We start from the raw sequence: 20939 nt of genomic DNA, 5'->3' as shown, positions 1-20939 counted from the left end.
AAATCTAATAAATAATAATAATAATTAGTCAAAATAAATAAATAAAAAATGAATAATAAATAAATAAATAATTCCAGGTTGCTTCCCTCTTTGATTAGTTTCCATCCTCTTTTTTTCTTGTCCTGCCTTCAGGTGCTTTGGAGAATAGGTTGACCCCCCCCCCCTCTTCTTCTTTCTGACAGCCCCTCAAATATTGGAAACGCTGCTACAAGTGATAAAGAAATTAATTTGATTCACGTTTGAAGAGCTCTGGTTCAGCTTTTGCTTGTTCCAATCTTGGCCGGGATTAAAAGAGTTCCCCCCACTGCAGGGCAGATTCCCATTCCCATTGCTTGCGTGCAGCTTCGGTTCTCTTGGGTGCATGTGTGCGTGCGTGTACAAGGGTGGGCAGCAGGCAGGACGGGGTGGAACACAGTTCCACCGGCGGAAATGAAGATGAGTGTGCGGCTCCAGCTGATCGGCGGCTGTCGCTTCCTAGATTACTGGATTTGTGTTTAGGGCGGATTGCCTATCATCTCTTTGATGTCAGTCTGTATAATTCATCATCTCGTATACGTATAGTAAATACATGATGAAGGTTATAGAGGAGATACTCATAGAAAAATATATCTAAGAAAGAAGAGAAGAGAAGATATAGGAATAAAACATATTAATGAAAGAATAGAAGAAGAGATATAGGAATAGAAGAAAGGTATAGGAGATATAGGAGAGACAATAGGACAGGGGACGGAAGGCACTCTAGTGCACTTGTACTTGCCCCTTACTGACCTCTTAGGAATCTGGAAAGGTCAATCGTGGATAATCTAGGGGGGGTGTTTGCGGATGACACTAATGAGTTCCACGCTTCGACAACTCGGTTACTGAATTCGTATTTTTTACAGTCAAGTTTGGAGCGGTTAATATTAAGTTTAAATCTGTTGTGTGCTCTTGTGTTGTTGTGGCTGAAGCTGAAGTAGTCGCTGACAGGCAGGACGTTGCAGCATATGATCTTATGGGCAATACTTAGATCATGTTTAAGGCGTCTTAGTTCTCGGCTCGGCTCTCCTTTTTTCCTCTGCTGCTGCGTCTGCGCTCCTTGCTCTTTTCCTCTTCCCTCCTTCCTGGCCTCGGACGAGCTTCCTTCTCTCCCGCCCAACTCCCCTCCAGCCTCACGCAGACACCTCCCACCTGAGGTGCAAGCAGAAGGCGTGGGTGGAAGCGGCGCTGGCAGCATTTATGCTTCTGGCAGCACCCGTTTGCCTAGTTACCCAGCCTGAAGTGGGGTGGGGGACCCAGCAAGGAGACCTTGGGAAATGAGAAGCAAGTTGTCACCTGTGAGTGACACCTGTAAGGTTGTAAGTCAAGGACTTAACAATTCACTTGAACGATGATGATCGTTCAAGCCACTCCCACCTGGTCACATGGCCGGCAAGCCACTCCTACCCAGTTACATGACCATTAAGCCACACCCACAAAATAAGGCACACCCACAGTGTGGCAGTAAAAATTTTGGCTGCCCATTACTGATCGTAGCAACCAGTAATGGGCTGCTGCCCCCACAGGAGGTGTGATACAGTGGAGGTAGTATGTTTATGCACTATTTATTGAATACTTAATAGTTTTTTAAATTGTCCTTCCTTCTCTAGTACCTTAGCATGATCCTTAATTACTTTTAAAATAAGAAATAATTATATAGTATGTTTATACCCATAAATGCCTGAATCATTTAATCTTTACCTAGAACTGAACTTTTATAGCAATTGAAGAAAATTGAGCTACTTGCCTAACTTGTTATCATACTGAACCTTGTGGGTTCAGTACAAAACCTTAAAATGTGACTGTGCTCCTCAACAAACAATGCTGTCTATCATTTGTCCTTTTGGTGGCTATTCAAATAACATGACTTAATCAACTGAAAAAGGGTCCAAGCAGCTATCTGAACATTTATCTTGGTTGGTAAGCCCCTCCCACCTAGTCACGTGACCTTTAAGCCACACCCACAAAATAAGCCACATTCACAATGTGGCATTAAAAATTTTGGCAGCCCAGCACTGGTAGTAACCCACTACTACACATTACAATTGTGTGTTTCAGGGGGAAAAGTCTGTCTGAGTAGTGAAAATACACAGTGTATTAAATGTATTAAAACAATGTATTAAAACACAATAGGGGAATATTTTTAGTGACTGGTTTTCTCCTGGGTTATTTTTCTCTGACTTCTGATATAGAATTTATAATGCGTGTTGCCTAGGGAATTCTGAGAGTTGAAGTCCATATAAAACCAGTCTTCGGCTTATAATCAGCATCCTCCAGGCCCAGTCAAAATTAGTTTGCTTGACAATCAGCACATATTTATGACAGTTGTAGCATCCCGGGGTCACGTGCCTCGATGGTGCAGTGGTTAGAGTGCAGTCCTGCAAGCTACTTCTGCTGATCACCGGCTGCCAGCAGTTTGGCAGATCGAATCTCAGTAGGCTCAAGGTTGACTCAGCCTTCCATCCTTCCAAGGTGGGTCAAATGAGGACCCAGATTGTTGGGGGCAATATGCTGACTCTATAAACCCCTTAGGAAGGGCTGTAAAGCACTCTAAAGTGGTATATAAGCATATTGCTATCTTCCTTCCTTCCTTCCTTCCTTCCTTCCTTCCTTCCTTCCTTCCTTCCTTCCTTCCTTCCTTCCTTCTTCCTAAAGGTTGACTCAGCTTTCTGTCCTTCCAAGGTCAGTAAAATGAGGACCCAGATTGCTGGGGGCAATATGCTGACTCTGTAAACCACTTAGAGAGGGCTGTAACGCACTGTAAAGTGGTATATAAGCATATTCCTTCCTTTATTTTCCTTCCTTCCTTCCTTCCGGTTGACTCAGCCTTCCATCCTTCCGAGGTTGGTAAAATGAGGACCCAGATTGTTGGGGGCAATATGCTGACTCTCTGTAAACCACTTAGAGAGGGCTGTAAATCACTGTGAAGCGGTATATAAGTCTAAGTGCTAAATTTGTGGCTCCCCAGCCAACAAAGTCAAGGTCAAATTTGACTTTGTGATTCCTTGCAGTGATTTGCTTAATAATTGTGGCAGAAAAGTTCGTAAAATCAGACCCCTATTGTAAAGCCTGGAATAGAAATTCTGATCCTGATTGACGTTGTAAGTCAAGGACTATTTGTATCTTAAAGCTGCCAAGATTGGGAACCACCAATACAGGCAGTCCTCGACTTATGACCACCACTGAGCCCAAAGTTTATGTTGTTCAGGGAGAAATTTGTCAAGTGAGTTTTTGGCCCATTTTATGACTTTATGTCCATATTTGTTAAGTAAATCAATGCAGTTGTTAAGTGAGTCACATGACTGTTAAGTGACTCTGGTTTTCCCATTGACTTGGCTTGTCACAGGTTCTCAAAAGGTGATCGCATGACCCTGGGACACTTCAACCGTCAGTTGCCAAGCATCCAAATGTCAATCACGTGACCTGATGACTGCAACAATTGTAAGTGTGAAAAATAATCATAAGTCATTTCAGTGCCGTTGTAACTTCAAAAGGTCACTAAGCGAACTGTTATAAGTCAAACATTGCCTGTATTCTGCATTTTTAATTAGTCACATACTATACATTTTTCATAGAAACCATATTCCAAAAGTCTACATTTGCCCTCATGTACAGTATAGGCCCCTGATGACAAACCTATGGCACATATCCTACAGGTGACATGAGGAGCCAAAGCTGAGGGCACCCGAGGTGTTCATTCATCCATTCATCCATCAATCCATCCATCCATCCATCCACTCTGTGGGACCTAATCGACCGCTGGGATTCGTGCGGCAGAGGGCGGTCCCGGAGGTATTCTGGTCCGATGCCATGAAGGGCTTTATAGGTCATAACCAACACTTTGAATTGCGACCAGAAAATGATCGGCAACCAATGCAGACTGCGGAGCGTTGGTGTGACATGGGCATATCTGGGAAAGCCCATGATTAATAATAATAATAATAATTTATTAGATTTGTATGCCGCCCCTCTCCGAAGACTCGGGGCGGCTCACAACAAGTGACAAAACAATATTGTACAGGCACAAATCTAATATTAAGAAAAAACTAAAAACCCTATCAATTAAAAACCAAACAGCACATACATACCAAACATAAATTATAATAAGCCTGGGGGAAAGGTGTCTCAAATCCCCCATGCCTGGCGGTATAGATGGGTCTTAAGTAGTTTACGGAAGACGAGGAGGGTGGGAGCAGTTCTAATCTCCGGGGGGAGTTGATTCCAGAGGGCCGGGGCCGCCACAGAGAAGGCTCTTCCCCTGGGGCCCGCCAGACGACATTGTTTAGTCGACGGGACCCGGAGAAGGCCAACTCTGTGGGACCTTATCGGCCGCTGGGATTCGTGCGGTAGTAGGCGGTTCCGGAGGTATTCTGGTCCAATGCCATGTAGGGCTTTAAAGGTCATGACCAACACTTTGAATTGTGACCGGAAACTGATCGGCAGCCAATGCAGGCCACGGAGTGTTGTAGAAACGTGGGCGAATCTAGGAAGCCCCACGATAGCTCTCGCGGCTGCGTTCTGCACGATCTGGAGTTTCCGAACACTTTTCAAAGGTAGCCCCATGTAGAGAGCGTTGCAGTAGTGGAACCTCGAGGTGATGAGGGCATGAGTGACTGTGAGTAATGACTCCCTGTCCAAATAGGGCCGCAACTGGTGCACCAGGCAAACCTGGGCAAACGCCCCCCTCGCCACAGCCGAAAGATGATGTTCCAATGTCAGCTGTGGATTGAGGAGGACACCCAAGTTGCGGACACTCTCTGAGGGGGTCAGTGATTCCCTCCCCCCCAGGGTAATTGACGGACAGATGGAATTGTCCTTGGGAGGCAAAACCCACAGCCTCTCTGTCTTGTCAGGGTTGAGTTTGAGCCTGTTGGATGCTCTATGGAGGCTTCAGGGAAGCCTGAGGATGAAAAACAGCCCAACGGGAAGCACACATAGGTGTGTGGATGCGTGCATGAGCGGTGTGGTGCACATGGGGGGTGTTGTGTGCCGGCACGTGGCATGCTAGTACACAAGCCTGCTCCAATACTTGGCAAGCAAGAAGAACAATATTCACCATCAGTGTCGTAGGCAGATCTCAACTTGCAACTGGTTTGCTGACCGTTTGAAGCTGGGACAATGAAAAAAGGGGACTTATTACCATATGTGAAGCCTATGACCATTGCAGCATCCCCATTGTCACAGGATTAAAATTCAAGGTCATAAAACAGGACAAAACTCACAACTAATCATCAATTAACAACCAACTTTCTTGGTTAGATTTTGGGCTCAATTGTGGGTCGAGGACTACCTGTCTTAGATAGGATCCATTTTGGGTTCAGTTGGTTTAAATTGGACATTTATGATCAATTTTGCCACGACTGAACATTCACTAATTTTGGCTTTGCAATGTAATGGCATCGACTAGTTCATTTCTCCAACGCCACGCCACATTTTTTGTTTTGCTACAATCAGCAACTCTCTTAGGAAATTGTGATTATTTTTGTGTATGTTTTCTGGGATGATCTTAACAAAAACATTGGTGGTTCTGTTTTTATTTTTAGGGTTTTTCGGAATATTTTAAGGTACTTCTTTCTAGTGCTTTTGCGTTGTTGTTTTTTTAACACCACCACGGCATATGTTAACATGGGCCTTTCTCCAAGGATTGTCAGATACTTCTGTCATTTTGTGAAAGCTATCCTTGCATCAAACTCCGCTCCTGGTGATTTGGTGGATGTGACTGTGTGGTTGTATTTATTTATCCAATTTACATAGCTGCCTGTCTCACCCTTTGTAACTCTAGGCAGCTTATAATAAAAGAGTCTTCCTTGGCAACAATATTTGGCTTGTTTATTCCATTTTGAGGATGCCTGACTCAAAAAAGGCTATGAGTTGCTTGCAAAAATACAACAATAACATCTATCTCCAAGACCACTTTCTGTTGCACGAATCCCAGCGACCGTCCCACAGAGTGGGTCTCCTCAGGGTCCCGTCGACTAAACAATGTCGGCTGGCGGGACCTAGGGGAAGAGCCTTATCTGTGGGGGCCCCAACCCTCTGGAATCAGCTCCCCCTGGAGATTCACATTGCCACAGAGATCAACTTTCAACAGTCTAAGGTTAAAGTTTTTGGGGTTAGGAGTAGAAACCACAGAGCCAGGTAGTGCATTCCAGACGCTGATCACTCTATTGCTGAAGTCATATTTTCTGTAGTCGGGTGTAGAACGGTTAGTTTAAATCTATTGCGTGCTCGTGTGTTGTTGCGGTTGAAGGTGAAGTAGTCACTAACAGGAAGGACATTTTGGTACATATGATTTTGTGAACTGTGGTTAAAGTGGATTAATAAATTGGATTAAAGGATTACGGGCTCATCAAAGGGATTTTATGAGGAAGAGGCTTTTGTTCTGCACTGAATAGGCAATGGCTAAGATGATGATAATAATAATAAATAATAATAATAATAATAATAATAATAATAATAATAATAATAATAATAATTTATTAGATTTGTATGCCGCCCATCTCCAAAGACTCTTGACGTTGATGATGAAAAGGGATTTATGCAGATAGTTCTCACTGAGTAACAATTGGCAGTTACAATCAGAATTTTCCTTTCTCTGGGCGTTTGGAGAGGGAATAAACCTCTGCCAGTGTCCAGAGAAAAGAAACTCCCCCTTCGCTCTGGGCAGCGACTCTCCTCCTCCTCCTCTTCTTCCTCCTCTTCCTCCCACCCAAATTCCGAGCTTTTATTTCTTTCCTAATGGGTTTGCACACATTATTTGCTTTTACATTGATTCCTATGGGAAAAATTGCTTCTATTTACAAACTTTTCTACTTAAGAACCTGGTCACGGAATGAATGACGTTCTTAAGTAGAGGTACCGCTGTATACATATACTGTACACTGTATACATATGTACATGTGTACATACATAGTACACACAGGCACACAAAAATATACATTATCTACTAAATAAAGTGTATGTACACCCACCCACACACACCGCTCTTCTAAAATTATACACATTCAACCTCATTTACTGTTATAGGAAAAACATACCAACAGCCCAGAAGGGAATTTTTTTTTTAAAAAATCTACTGGTTCTGTGTACCTGACTAAAATTTTTCTACCAGTTCGACCATACCTGTAGGAGCCCATCACTGATCACGTGACCATAGAGATGCTGCAATGGTGCGTAAGTTTGTAAAACTTACAGCCTTAAGTCACTTTTTTTGCAGTGCTGTGATAACTTCAAACTAAATGAATAGTTGTAAGATAAGGAGTTACCTGTATTGGAATTTGCACTGTTTTCTTTTGCTTATTTGGTTCCCAAAGGTTGATTTACGTGCTTTTATTATATGTTGATTTTGGTTTGTCTGACTCACTTTTTATGTAGCTAAGAGGGTCCTTATTTTTTTTTCCCTTTGCAAAAAAAATGGGATATAAATTGCCCAAGCCAACAGGGTTATCACCCAGGAGCTTCTGCCCTCTTGCAAAGAAGCAAAGTTTAACATGTTGGTTAAGAAAAGAGCAGATTTCAGGGATATTTTTTTTTTTAAAGCCACAGGACGGGGCGTCCTTAAAAGCTGAAGCCATTTTTCTAAAGCTAGGCACCAGTGCTTGAGATCATAAATCAAAGCGTGTCTCAAATCATGTGGGAAAATTGCCCTCTGCTTTTAAGCTGAGAACCTGGTTCTGTGCTAAACATAAAGCATGGTGTCGGCTTAAGTGGGGTCTTTAAACATCTGGAATACTGCACCCACTTTTGGTCAAGCAGGGTATAAAAAATAGTGTTGAGACTTTGGAAAAAGTGCAAGCAAGAGCAACGAAGATCATTAGGGGGGCTGGAGGCTAAAATGCATGAAGAACGGTTGCAGGAACTGGGCATGGCTGGTCTAGTGAAAAGAAGGACTAAACAGTGGTTCTCAACCTGGGGGTCGGGACCCCTTTGGGGCTTGAATGACCATTTCACAAGGGTCACCTAAGACCATAGGAAAAGACAAAATTCCCATGGTGTTAGGAACTAAAGTTTTGTATTCTGGAGCCTTGGAACATATTTTTACAATCCGACCAATCAGGTGTTTACAATGGGAGTGTCCCTCTGACTTTCCGGCCAATCATCTTAAAGCTCTGTGGGCAGAGTTGGTGCTAGACTTATGGTTGGGGGTCACCACAACATGAGGAACTGTATTAAGGGGCCACGGCATTAGAAAGGTTGAGAATCACTGTAAGAGAACAAGGCATCAACCTATTCTCCAAAGCATCAGAATGGTGGACAAGAAGCAACAGATGGAAGCTACTCAAAGAGAGAAACAACCTAGTATGATTTAGCTTTAATAGATAAATGGTCAAAGCAATGGAAACTGCAGTTTAATGTTTCCAAATGTAAAATAAGGCACTTGGGCAAAAGGAATCCTCAATCTGAGTATTGTATTGGCAGTTCTGTGTTAGCAAAAACTTCAGAAGAGAAGGATTTAGGGGAAGTGATTCTTGACAGTCTCAAAATGGGTGAGCAGTGCGGTCAGGTAGTAGGGAAAGCGAGGAGAATGCTTGGCTGCATAGCTAGAGGCATAACAAGCAGGAAGAGGGAGATTGTGATCCCGCTGGATAAAGCGCTGGTGAGACGCCATTTGGAATACTGTGTCCAGTTCTGGAGACCTCACCTACAAAAAGAGGTTGATAAAATTGAACAGGTCCAGAGACAAAATTGGTGGAAGGTCTTAAGCATAAAACGTATCAGGAAAGACTTCAGGAACTCAATCTGTATAGTCTGGAGGACAGAAGGGAAAGGGGGGACATGATCGAAACATTTAAATATGTTAAAGGGTTAAATAAGGTCCAGGAGGGAAGTGTTTTTAATAGGAAAGTTGTTGTATCCTGAAATGGCTACCTTGTAACGCTGTAAATAGTTTGTTCCTCTTTTCCAGCGCTGTCTGAGCCCAAGCAGGAAGTCGCTCCTGATTGGCTCAGACGCGGCCGGCTCTCGCTTTGGCGGGAACCGCAAAAGGATAAAAGAAGCGGCTTCTCCCTGCAGAGCCAGTCGGTACTCGCTGAATTGTCACTTTACCTTGCTGAGCTGTCACTTATTCTCTGAGCTGAATAAAAGTACCGATTGCTCAAACCCTGTCTCTGGGTCTACTTCACTGGCGACGAACGAACGGAAGAACTTCGCGTGCAACATGGACAAAATCCAGATCGGCCAGGCTCCAGAACTTTTCGATGCCGAGAAAATGACTTGGGACGAGTACATGGCCACCTTCGAGATATTCCTCGAGGCGGCGGGAATGCAGGACGCCGGAGCCGATCGCAGACGGGCTATTTTTCTAAACTACTGCGGCGCAGAGATCCGTAGACTTGCCCAAACTCTCACCGAACCAGAACAAGCAAGAGCCACAGCGTGGGACGTCCTTCAACAGAAACTAGCGAGCCATTTTAAACCAACCAGACCAGCCGTGGTTTACCGGCATCAATTTCACATGATGGCTCAGAGAGAAACCGAGTCGATAAGCCAATTCACAACGCGGCTTCGAACGATACTCGCTCAATGCAAGTTTCAAGATCCGGAAGCTCGCCTCACCGACGCCTTGATTTTCGGCATGAAGAACCACACAGTGAGAAGTAAACTCCTCACCGAAGATGAGCCGACTCTACAAACCGTAATCAAATTAGCGCAAACCGCGGAAGCAGCCGACGCAGCGGCAAGAGAATTAAAAGAGCACGGAAGGCGAGAAACCATTGCCAAAATCGACGCCGAGTCTCCCAGCGCCATGGGAACAGACGTCCGCAGCCAGCCAACTAGCAACGGGGACGACTGCCTCCTCCTGCAAGACCAACCGAGACACCCTAGAGCTACTCATCCAGCCCCCTGCGCGGGCTGCCGGGGAAATCACCAGCGCCATCGATGCCCGTTCCGCGACACCACTTGCCGCCGTTGCAACCGGAGAGGCCACATCGCCATCGCATGCAGAGCAACGGCACCAGAAGAAACTTTTGCCACACAACAATACCAGCGACCCCAAAACCACCCCCCCCAATCGCGAGACAGGAGACCGTTCCGCAACTCGGGTCAAAGGAATTACCCCACCGCTAACCGAGACTACAATAGAGGTAACTCTCAATATTCCGTGAATAACACGGCAACCAAAAAGGGGGCTAAAATTGTTATCTCGTTGTTACTAAATAACCAGCCTTGCTCAATGGAGCTAGATACGGGTTCGAGATATACCATCATGCCCTGGAAAAAATTTAAGCTATATATGCCTAATGTGTCTGAGGCTGACCTAATTCAAACCTCTTTGGTGATCAGAGACTTCCAAGGGGGGGTAATCTCGGTCCTGGGAACTGCAAATGTACCTATTGTATTTAAGAATGTCAAATGTACCCTTCCCATGCTTATTGTGACGGGGGCCAAACACTCCCTGCTAGGGCTAGCATGGATGGAACCGTTGGGGATTGAAATTTCGGGTGTGTGTAATGTAAACTGTGATATTATGCCTAACTTTGTGAAAGAGTTCCCTGAAGTGTTCAGCCCCACCTTAGGATTGTATAAGGGAACCCCCATATCTTTCTCTATTGACCCCAAGGTCCCACCGGTTAGACTGAAACCTCGCAGGGTTCCCCTCCCGCTTCTCCCCAAGCTAGACTTACAGCTGGACAAACTCATTAGTCAAGGTATCTTGGTCCCTGTGGAACAGGGGCCATGGGAAACTCCCATAGTGACACCCCTGAAGCCAGATGGCTCCTTAAGAGTTTGCGCTGATTACAAATCAACCCTGAATAAGGCACTCCAACACCACCCCTACCCCATTCCGGTTGTGCAACAACTCTTACACTCCCTGGGGGAGGGGAAAAGGTTCGCAAAGATCGACCTGGCGCAGGCTTACCAGCAACTTCCGGTCGATGAACAAACAGCAAACGCTCAAACAATTGTAACGCACAGGGGGGCTTTCAAATGCACGAGGTTACAGTTTGGGGTGAGCATAGCCCCAGGGATATTCCAGAGCATCATGGAACGCCTATTGTCAGGGGTAAATGGGGCCATCCCATATTTTGATGACATCTTAATTGCAGGGGAAAACCAGGAACAAGTGAACAAAAGAATAAGGGAAGTACTTAAGAGGCTACAGGACAAAGGGTTACGAATCAAGCCTGATAAATGTGTCTGGGGAACTAACAGTATTGAATTCCTAGGATATAAAATAGATAAGGAAGGTATCCACCCCACAACTGAGAAGCTGAGAGCAATTAGAGAAGCCCCAGAGCCACGAGATAAGAGTGAGTTGCAAGCATTTTTGGGCCTCCTTAATTTTTATTCCGTTTTTTTAAAGCAGAAGGCAACAGTAGCAGAGCCTCTCCATCGTTTACTCCAGAAGGAAGCCCGCTGGACATGGGGGAAAATTGAACGTGAAGCCTTTGCTCAAATAAAAAATTTACTAACTTCTAAAAGTGTAGTAGTCCAATATAGTGCCTCACTACCCATTAGGCTCACGTGCGACGCTTCGCCGTACGGCATAGGAGGAGTCCTAGCTCACGTTCTACCTAATCAGACAGAGGCCCCAATAGCATTTTTTTCAAGAACCATGACCAGCACGGAGAGAAATTATAGCCAGTTAGACAAGGAGGCTCTGGCATTAGTGGCAGGGGTAAAGAAGTTTCACAATTACATTTTTGGAAGAAACTTTGAGCTAGTCACTGACCACAAACCCCTACTAGGCCTGCTAGCCCCCAACAAGCCCACTCCACCTTTTATGTCTCCAAGACTAATCAGATGGGCCCTTTTCCTCTCAGGGTATCAGTATGAGCTCACCCACAAGGGGGGGAAGGAAATCAATCATGCAGACGGCCTCAGCAGATGCCCCATAGCAGACTTGGTAGAAGACCCTGTTCCAACCACAGACGTGCTAATGATAGAACTCGAGGAAAACCCACTAACCACAGCAAAAGAGGTAGCTGCACACACGCAGCAAGACCAAATCCTGAAACAAGTAGTGAACTGTGTTCTAAAGGGATGGCAAAATGATATTGTTAAACCTGAAGTGTGTGATTTTAAGAACAAAAGGCTTGAATTGTCATATGTAAAAGGTTGTTTGCTGTGGGGGGATAGAGTGATCATCCCCAAACGCCTAAGGGAAAAGGTACTCAGAATGTTACACGTGGGCCATCCTGGGATTGTCAGGATGAAGAGCCTAGCAAGGGGGCATTTATGGTGGCCAGGGCTTGATGCTGATATTGAAAGTTGGGTTTCAAAGTGTGACCCGTGCCAAGAGTCTAGGCCCAATCCCCCCAAAACAACTCCGGCTGAGTGGGAACAGCCTGCTGGCCCTTGGTCTAGGATCCACATTGATTTTGCTGGCCCAGTGGGGTCTCAGTATTTCCTAATAGTGGTTGATGCTTTCTCCAAATGGTTGGAAATAATAGCAATGAACAACATAACCACAAGTGCCACTATCAAGGTATTGAGCAGACTGTTTGCATCCCATGGTTGCCCTGATCTATTGGTGTCTGACAATGGACCACAACTAACAGCCAGGCAATTCGAATTATTCCTAGATGGCCTGGGGGTCAGACATGCCCTCATCTCGCCCTACTCGCCCTGGGCTAACGGGTTGGCAGAACGTTACGTAAGGGTGGCAAAGGAGGCATTGCACAGGTCAGGCCCTGGAGATGTGCAACAGAACTTGGACCAATTCTTATTAACCCAGCACATTACCCCTAACTCGCACACACATGTAAGCCCTGCAGAGTTATTGATGGGGAGAAAGTTGAGGTCACCACTAGACAGGTTAAACCCAAGGTTCTGTTTGAATAATAACCAAATGTGCATAAAACCAGAAAGAGAAATGTATTTGGGTCAAAATGTATATGTAAAATGCTTTGATGGAAATGTAAACTGGATGAAGGGAATTATTGTTAAGCAAAATGCACCCAAGACTTATATTGTTAAACTGGAGGATGGTCGTTTGTGGAAACGACACATAGACCACATTCGGAAACGAACTGAAAACCAATTACAACAACCCGCTGACTCGGACTCTCCCCCTTCAACAGACTTTTATACATTGCCCGAACTAAGAAACACGCAGAGAGACTTATCGGGCCAGGGGGAACCATCCAGCGACGCCGAGCCATCCTCGTCCTCCGAGGCCTTCGTTGGGCCCGCCAGGCCTAGTCCGCCACACCGGGAGAGCAGCGGCGAGCCATCCTCCACAGTCAGTGGCGAAGGAGAAAATGGACTGCGCAGGTCAGCGCGAGAGTCTCGAAGGCCTCACCGATTGGACGACTTCGTCACGTGGCTTTCTTGATGGATGGGTCCAACTATGAGGGGAGGGGTGTTGTATCCTGAAATGGCTACCTTGTAACGCTGTAAATAGTTTGTTCCTCTTTTCCAGCGCTGTCTGAGCCCAAGCAGGAAGTCGCTCCTGATTGGCTCAGACGCGGCCGGCTCTCGCTTTGGCGGGAACCGCAAAAGGATAAAAGAAGCGGCTTCTCCCTGCAGAGCCAGTCGGTACTCGCTGAATTGTCACTTTACCTTGCTGAGCTGTCACTTATTCTCTGAGCTGAATAAAAGTACCGATTGCTCAAACCCTGTCTCTGGGTCTACTTCAAAAGTGAACACAAGAACAAGGGGGCACAATCTGAGGTTAGTTGGGGGAAAGATCAGAAGCAACATGAGAAAATATTTGGCCGAAAGAGTAGTAGATGCTTGGAACAAACGTCCAGCCAACATGGATGGTAAATCCACAGGAACTGAATTTAAACCTGCCTGGGATAAACATAGATCCATCCTAAGATAAAATACATGAAATAGTATAAGGGCAGACTAGATGGACCAGGAGGTCTTTTTTTGCCGTCAGTCTTCTATGTTTCTAGAACTAAGGAGAGATTTCCTAACAGGGAGTCTATGGAGAGGGGCAGCATACAAATCTAATAAGTAAGTAAGTAAGTAAGTAAGTAAGTAAGTAAGTAAGTAAGTAAGTAAGTAAGTAAGTAAGTAAGTAAGTAAGTAAGTAAGTAAGTAAGTAAGTAAGCAAGCAAGCAAGCAAGCAAGCAAGCAAGCAAGCAAGCAAGCAAGCAAGCAAGCAAGCAAACAAACAAACAAACAATACATAAATAATGAATGAATGAATGAATGAATGAATGAATGAATGAATGATTGATTGACTGACTGATTGATCGGTCGAATTCTTCCTCCCAGACTTTGTAAATGCTCCTTCACTGGAGGGGCTCTTTTTTTTTTGGCCGGGTCGACACAGGAAGCAAGACTTGCTTCTGGATAATCGCCTCCTGCTCAGAGCACCGGGGTGGGGCTAGATGACCTCCAGGGCCCCCTCCCGACTCATTGATGCAAAGCTGTGCCCAGAAACGGGTTTCCCCCCCCCCCATCAACGTGGGAAGCACCGGCGCTCAGCAGCAGAAGCGGGGAGGCAGGCATTTCCCAACCCGTGACACCCTCCCCATCTGTTCTTCGCCATCTGCCTGACAAAAGACGGCGATCTTGTGAATGGGAGCCGTCTTCCTTTCCGGAGCTGCTATATATACGCGCAGTGGCCTTTTGGGGGAGATGAGACAGAAACGTGGGGGGGGGGACGGGGGGGGGGGAGCAGCCGTCTGCTATCAGGCAGTCTCCAGAAGCCAGGGGCAGGGCCTGCGCGAGAAATATTCTGAATTTTGATGAGCAAAAGGCGCTCGGGTAATTGGGATACATAGGAATCTGCCGCTTTGTTTATGACTTGGCATTTGTGACTTGCCGACTCATGTGCTGCTTTCCTGGAGGAGGTGTGGGGGTGGGTGGGAGACGGGACTTGAACCCCCCCACCTCGATTTCAAGCAAAGGGACACAGACTGAGGCGGGGGGGGGGAGATTTGCTCGCAGGATGAGGGGGTGAGTCTTGGCTCCGATAGATACCAAGCTGGCATTTTCTTGGTTGCTCTTTTTTCCCCAAGAAGCCATCGACAAGAAGGTGGGGTGGGAATTCATTTCTACATCATTTACCCCCCCCCCTTTCAGTCAGCCAACTTGCAGTTTGTTTTTCTCCCCCTCTCCCGAGAAGAAAAATGGTGGAGAAATCGGGTTTATTTACATGACCGCCTTCTGCCGCACAAATCCCAGCTTCCGATAAGGTCCCACAGAGTCGGCCTTCTCTGGTCCCGTTGACTAAACAATGTCGTCTGGCAGAACCCAGGGGAAGAGCCTTCTCTGCGGTGGCCCCGGCCCTCTGGAATCAACTCTCCCCCAGAGATTAGAACCGCTCCCACCCTGCTTGCCTTTCGAAAGCTCCTGAAGACCCACCTATGTCGCCAGGCATGGGGTAACTGAGTTGCACCCTAGGCTGTGCTAAGGCTATGGTAGAATTTTGTATGGTTTGTCTGAGTTGTATGGTTTTAATAATGGGTTTTTAATATATTGGATTTGTGACATTGTATTTTGTTGTGAGGCGCTCCGAGTCCTCAGAGAGGGGCGGCATAATTAATAATAATAATAACAATAACAACAACAACAATAATAATAATAATTTATTAGTTTTGTATGCCGCCCCTCTCCAAGGACTCGGGGCGGCTCACAACAATAATAATGACAGTGTTACAATGTAAACAAATCTAATATTAAAAAACATCTAAAAAACCCACCATTTAAAAACCATGCAACACATGGTTATTATTATTATTATTATTTATTTATTTATTTATTCATTTGTCCAATACACAAATATATAGGAAGAAAAATAGACATGTGATAATATGAGAGTGAAAGTAAACTTAGAGGAGAGGATATATGAAAGGAAGAGAATATATAAGATAGGTGAAAGAAAGGAAAGACAATTGGACAGGGGACGAAAGGCACACCAGAGCACTTATGTACGCCCCTTACTGGCTTATTATTATTATTATTATTATTATTATTATTATTATTATTATTATTATTTGGATTTATATGCTGCCCCTCTCCGTGCACTCGGGGCGGCTTACCACATTTCAATAAAAATACAATACTGTATACAGTAATCCCTCACTACTCACTAATATTATTATTATTTAAATTTTAATATTAGATTTGTTACTATATATTGTTTTTATCATTGCTGTGAGCCGCCCCGAGTCTGCGGAGAGGGGCGGCATACAAATCTAATAAATATAAATATATATAATACTTCACAATTCATCTTTTGCGGATTCGCTACTTCACGGGTTTTCAAAGGGGGCTTAAATCCATTAAATCCATTGAAAATTTTAAATCCATTAAAAATTCATAAAATTCTTCTACAGTACTGCTGTACTCTATTAAAGAAACTGGTAGGATATCACATGTCGTTCCAGCTGAGAAACATTATAGAATGACTGTTTAATGCCAAGGGTGGGTTTTAAAAGTCCAAATACTCGTTAAATACATAAAAAAAAAATATTTCCTCTACTTCGCGGGAATTCGTTTTTCGCTACCCCATTGTTGTTCCCCCTCCCATCCAGGCAGTAGCCCACCCCTGGTTCTCACTGTTAGCAAGTTTCTCCATATTTAGGATGCTTCTCTCCTCAATGAGTAGCCTCACCGTTCCTTACCCCAAATCAGGAATCTGATAGCATTTTTCCAACAGTAACAGGTAACAATAACAGAGTACCTTGGAGGTCATCTGGTCCAACCCCCTGCTCACGCAGGAGACCTGTACTAGGGATTTGAACCACCAAACAGCCAATCTTTCTGATCGACAAGGTTCATGTAAGAAGCTTGTTACTAACTTAACAACTGCAGTGATTCACTTGACAACGGTGTCAAGAAGGGGTGTTGTAAAATAGGGGAAAAGCAGGGGTGAAAGTCTCTGGAGAGGGGCGGCATACAAATCTAATAAATTGAATTGAACTGAATTGAAATGCTACCAGTTCGGCCCAGTTTGCGCATACCGGTAGCGGCAGCTGCTGATGGTTTTGGGGCTTGGCAGGCATAGATGGGGGCAGGGCCAGACAGAGGTGGCATTTTCTAGTTTATTTTATTTATTTATTTATTATTTATTTATTTTGTCAAACAATTATTTATTTATTTATTTTATTTATATATTGGATTTGTGTGCCGCCCCTCTCCGTAGCCTCGGGGCGGCTAACAACAATGATAAAAACAACATGTAGCAATCCAATCCAATCCTAAAATAACTAAAAATACCCTTATTATAAAACCAAACATACCTACAGACGTACCATGCATAAATTGTAAAGGCCTAGGGGGAAAGAATATCTCAGTTCCCCCATGCCTGATGGCAGAGGTGGGTTTTAAGGAGCTTACGAAAGGCGAGGAGGGTGGGGGCAATTCTAATCTCTGGGGGGAGTTGGTTCCAAAGGGCTGGGGCCGCCACAGGGAAGGCTCTTCCCCTGGGTCCTGCCAAATGACATTGTTTAGTTGACAGCACCCGGAGAAGGCCCACTCTGGGACATAACTGGTCACTGGGATTTGTGCAGCAGAAGGCGGTCCCTGAGATAATCTGATCCGGTGCCATGAAGGGCTTTATAGGTCATAACCAACACTTTGAATTGTGACCGGAAACTGATTGGCAACCAGTGCAGACTGCGGAGTGTTGGTGTAACATGGGCATACTGTATTTGGGGAAGCCCATGATTGCTCTCGCAGCTGCATTCTTTACGATCTGAAGTTTCCGAACACTTTTCAGAGGTAGCCCCATGTAGAGAGCGTTACAGTAGTCGAGCCTTGAGGTGATGAGGGCATGAGTGACTGTGAGCAGTGACTCCCGGTCCAAGTAGGGCCGCAACTGGTGCACCAGGCAAACCTGGGCAAATGCCCCCCTCGCCACAGCTGAAAGATATTTCTCTAATGTGAGCTGTGGATCGAGGAGGACGCCCAAGTTGCGGACCCTCTCCGAGGGGGTCAATGACACCCCCCCCAGGGTGATGGACGGACAGATAGAATTGTCCCTGGGAGGCAAAACCCACAGCCACTCCGTCTTATCAGGGTTGAGTTTGAGTCTGTTGACACCCATCCAGGCCCCAACAGCCTCCAGGCACCGGCACATCACTTCCACTGCTTATTTGTACATATAAAACATTAGATAAGTAATGATAAAAAGTAACAAAAGAAGACAATAGGACAATAGTTCTCCTAACTACTCAAAATTTCCGCTCCTGGTTTTGCAGCTGAAACCCACCTTTGGTTATATGGTTACGTTCCCCTTACACAATCATTGCTACATCCTTAACAACAGTTGGTGTAATTTAACAATAAACTATTAATTCTACCAGGACATCTGCTGTTATGGAAGCTGGCGATTTCTGGCAATGGGCTTTTTGGCCCAGATTTTGTGTTGCCCAATAATGTCCTTGTCGTAATAGATTTATAACTTTGTTATTGCTAACCCTTTTCTCACTAACATTTACACTCAGTTCCTTGCTCATAACCCAATAAGGTTGTATAGAGAATAAAACATTGGGATTGTTTTTTACAGGAATAATTCTTATTTCTCTCAGGCAGGAAAGGTCAAAATGGGACAAAGCTCACTTAACAACTAGAAATTTCGGGCTCAGTTGTGGCTGTAAATCGAGGACTATCTGTATAGGAACTTCAAAGATGCTATTTCTCAATTCTCCAAAGAATGAAAAGCGAAAAACCAGAAGCCATTTGCATGCCGAATATCTCTGAGAAAATGGCATGAGAGGGAGACAAAAGGGATTCTCCACCTCCGCCCCCCCTAAAAATTGAGAGCTGTTTTGAATAGAATAGAACAGAACAGTGTGGAAAATAGAATAGAATAGAATTTAAAATAGAATAGAATATAGAATGGAATGGAATAGAACAGAATAGAAAATAGAATAGAACAGAACATAGAAAATAGAATAGAATAGAATACTATTAGATACATTAATACTAGACACAAGAACAGTTTTTTTCCTGATAAGTCTTTCCTGATACGTTTTATGCTTAAGACCTTCCACCATTCTTGTAGCCCGTCTTTGGACCCGTTCAATTTTGTCAATCTCTTTTTGTAGGTGAGGTCTCCAGAACTGAACACAGTATTATTCCAAACGTGGTCTCACCAGCATTCTATATAGCGGGATCATAATCTCCCTCTTCCTGCTTGTTATACCTCTAGCTATGCAGCCAAGCATCCTACTTGCTTTCCCTACCGCCTGACTGCACTGTTCACCCATTTTGAGACTGTCAGAAATCACTACCCCTAAATCCTTCTCTTCTGAGGTTTTTGCTAACACAGAACTGCCAATACAATACTCAGATGGAGGATTCCTTTTCCCCAAGTGCATTATTTTACATTTGGAAACATTAAACTGCAGTTTCCATTGCTTTGACCATTTATCTAGTAAAGCTAAATCATTTGCCATATTACAGACGCCTCCAGGAATATCAACCCTATTGCACACTTTAGAGTCAGATATGTATGTCTTTCAAGGTGGAATTTTTTTTTAAAAAAAAATCATACCCCAAGAATAGAATAGATAGAAAATAGAATTGAATAGAACAGAACAGAGTAGAAAACAGAAGAGAAGAGGAGTAGAAAATAGAATAGAATAGAATAGAACAGCTTTATCACTGGAGGCTTTCAAGAAGAAGCTGGACTACCATCTGTCAGAAATGGTTTCTGGTCTCCTGCTCTAGCAGGGGGTTGGACTAGATGACCTACAAGGACCCTTCCAATTCTGTTATTCTGTTAAAACTCTGGCCCCTTTCCGACCTGTGGACTTGAACTCCAGAATTCCTGAGCCAGCCGAGCTCAGGAATTCTGGGAGTTGAAGTCCAAGGGTTGTAAAGGGCCCAGAGTCCGCCATCCCTAATAGAAACATAGAAACATAGAAGGCTGACGGCAGAAAAAGACCGTCCATCTAGTCTGCCCTTATACTATTTCCTGTATTTTATCTTACAATGGATATATGTTTATCCCAGGCATGTTTAAATTCAGTTACTGTGGATTTACCAACCACATCTGCTGGAAGTTTGTTCCAAGGATCTACTACTCTTTCAGTAAAATAATATTTTATCACGTTGCTTTTGATCTTTCTCCCAACTAATTTCAGATTGTGCCCCCTTGTTCTTGTGTTCACTTTCCTATTAAAAACTCTTCCCTCCTGAACCTTATTTAACCCTTTCACATATTTAAATGTTTCGATCATGTCCCCCCCTTTTCGAAACATTTAAATGAATTTCCTCCCAATGTGATGCTCACATTGTTTGGACCACAACACCCAGAACCCACTGCCAACGCCGAATCCCCTTCTGAAAGGTTTTGGCATTAAGAGAAGCTGTCTGAAGCTTTTCACAGGAGCCCGTTCCAGGCCTGGAGGGCGTTTTGCATTTTTCTTCCTTCCTGTTGACAAGCGTTTGATCTTTAATCATTTTAGCAGAGACTAGATTACAAATCTCATTTCTGCAAATGGCTAAGATTGGATTACGGGATAAATCAGATGTGCGCTTCTCTTTTTATTGAGCTGGGTTATCTTAGGCAGGGAAGGCGCCTGAGCATTGACAGGCCCCGGAAAAAAAGGATAAAACGGGCGAGATCATTTAGAGCAGCAATCACTTTTCATTTTAAGTGTTAAATATGGCCTGGGGTAAAGGAGGTAAGGATGGATTTTATATTTGGTGATCAAGGAGGGGAGTCTGGTTCTCCCCCCTCTTCTAGTGCTGTTGGAATGGAGCTGGTGAGGACGTGCCAAGCCTAGCATTGTTTAAAAAGGTCTCCTTTTTAATCTTTGACTTTTTCTTCTGCGTAGATCACAATCAGGACCAGTAATCTCAACCCTGGTCACTTTAAGACATGTGTGGACTTCAACTCCCAGAGTTCCCTAGCCAGCCAACCTGGCTGAGGGATTCTGGGAGTTGAAGTCCACACATCTTCAAGCAGCTAAGGTTGAGAAACACTGCGTTAAAGCATCGGTGCTAAAAACTGGGAGGGGGTGAGTTGTAGTTCCAGCTGGGGACCAAATGCAATTGGGTGACCTTGG

The sequence above is a fragment of the Erythrolamprus reginae genome, chromosome 13 (genome assembly GCF_031021105.1).
Source record: "Erythrolamprus reginae isolate rEryReg1 chromosome 13, rEryReg1.hap1, whole genome shotgun sequence".
Lineage (NCBI taxonomy): Eukaryota > Metazoa > Chordata > Lepidosauria > Squamata > Dipsadidae > Erythrolamprus > Erythrolamprus reginae.
This window is presented reverse-complemented; position numbering follows the sequence as displayed.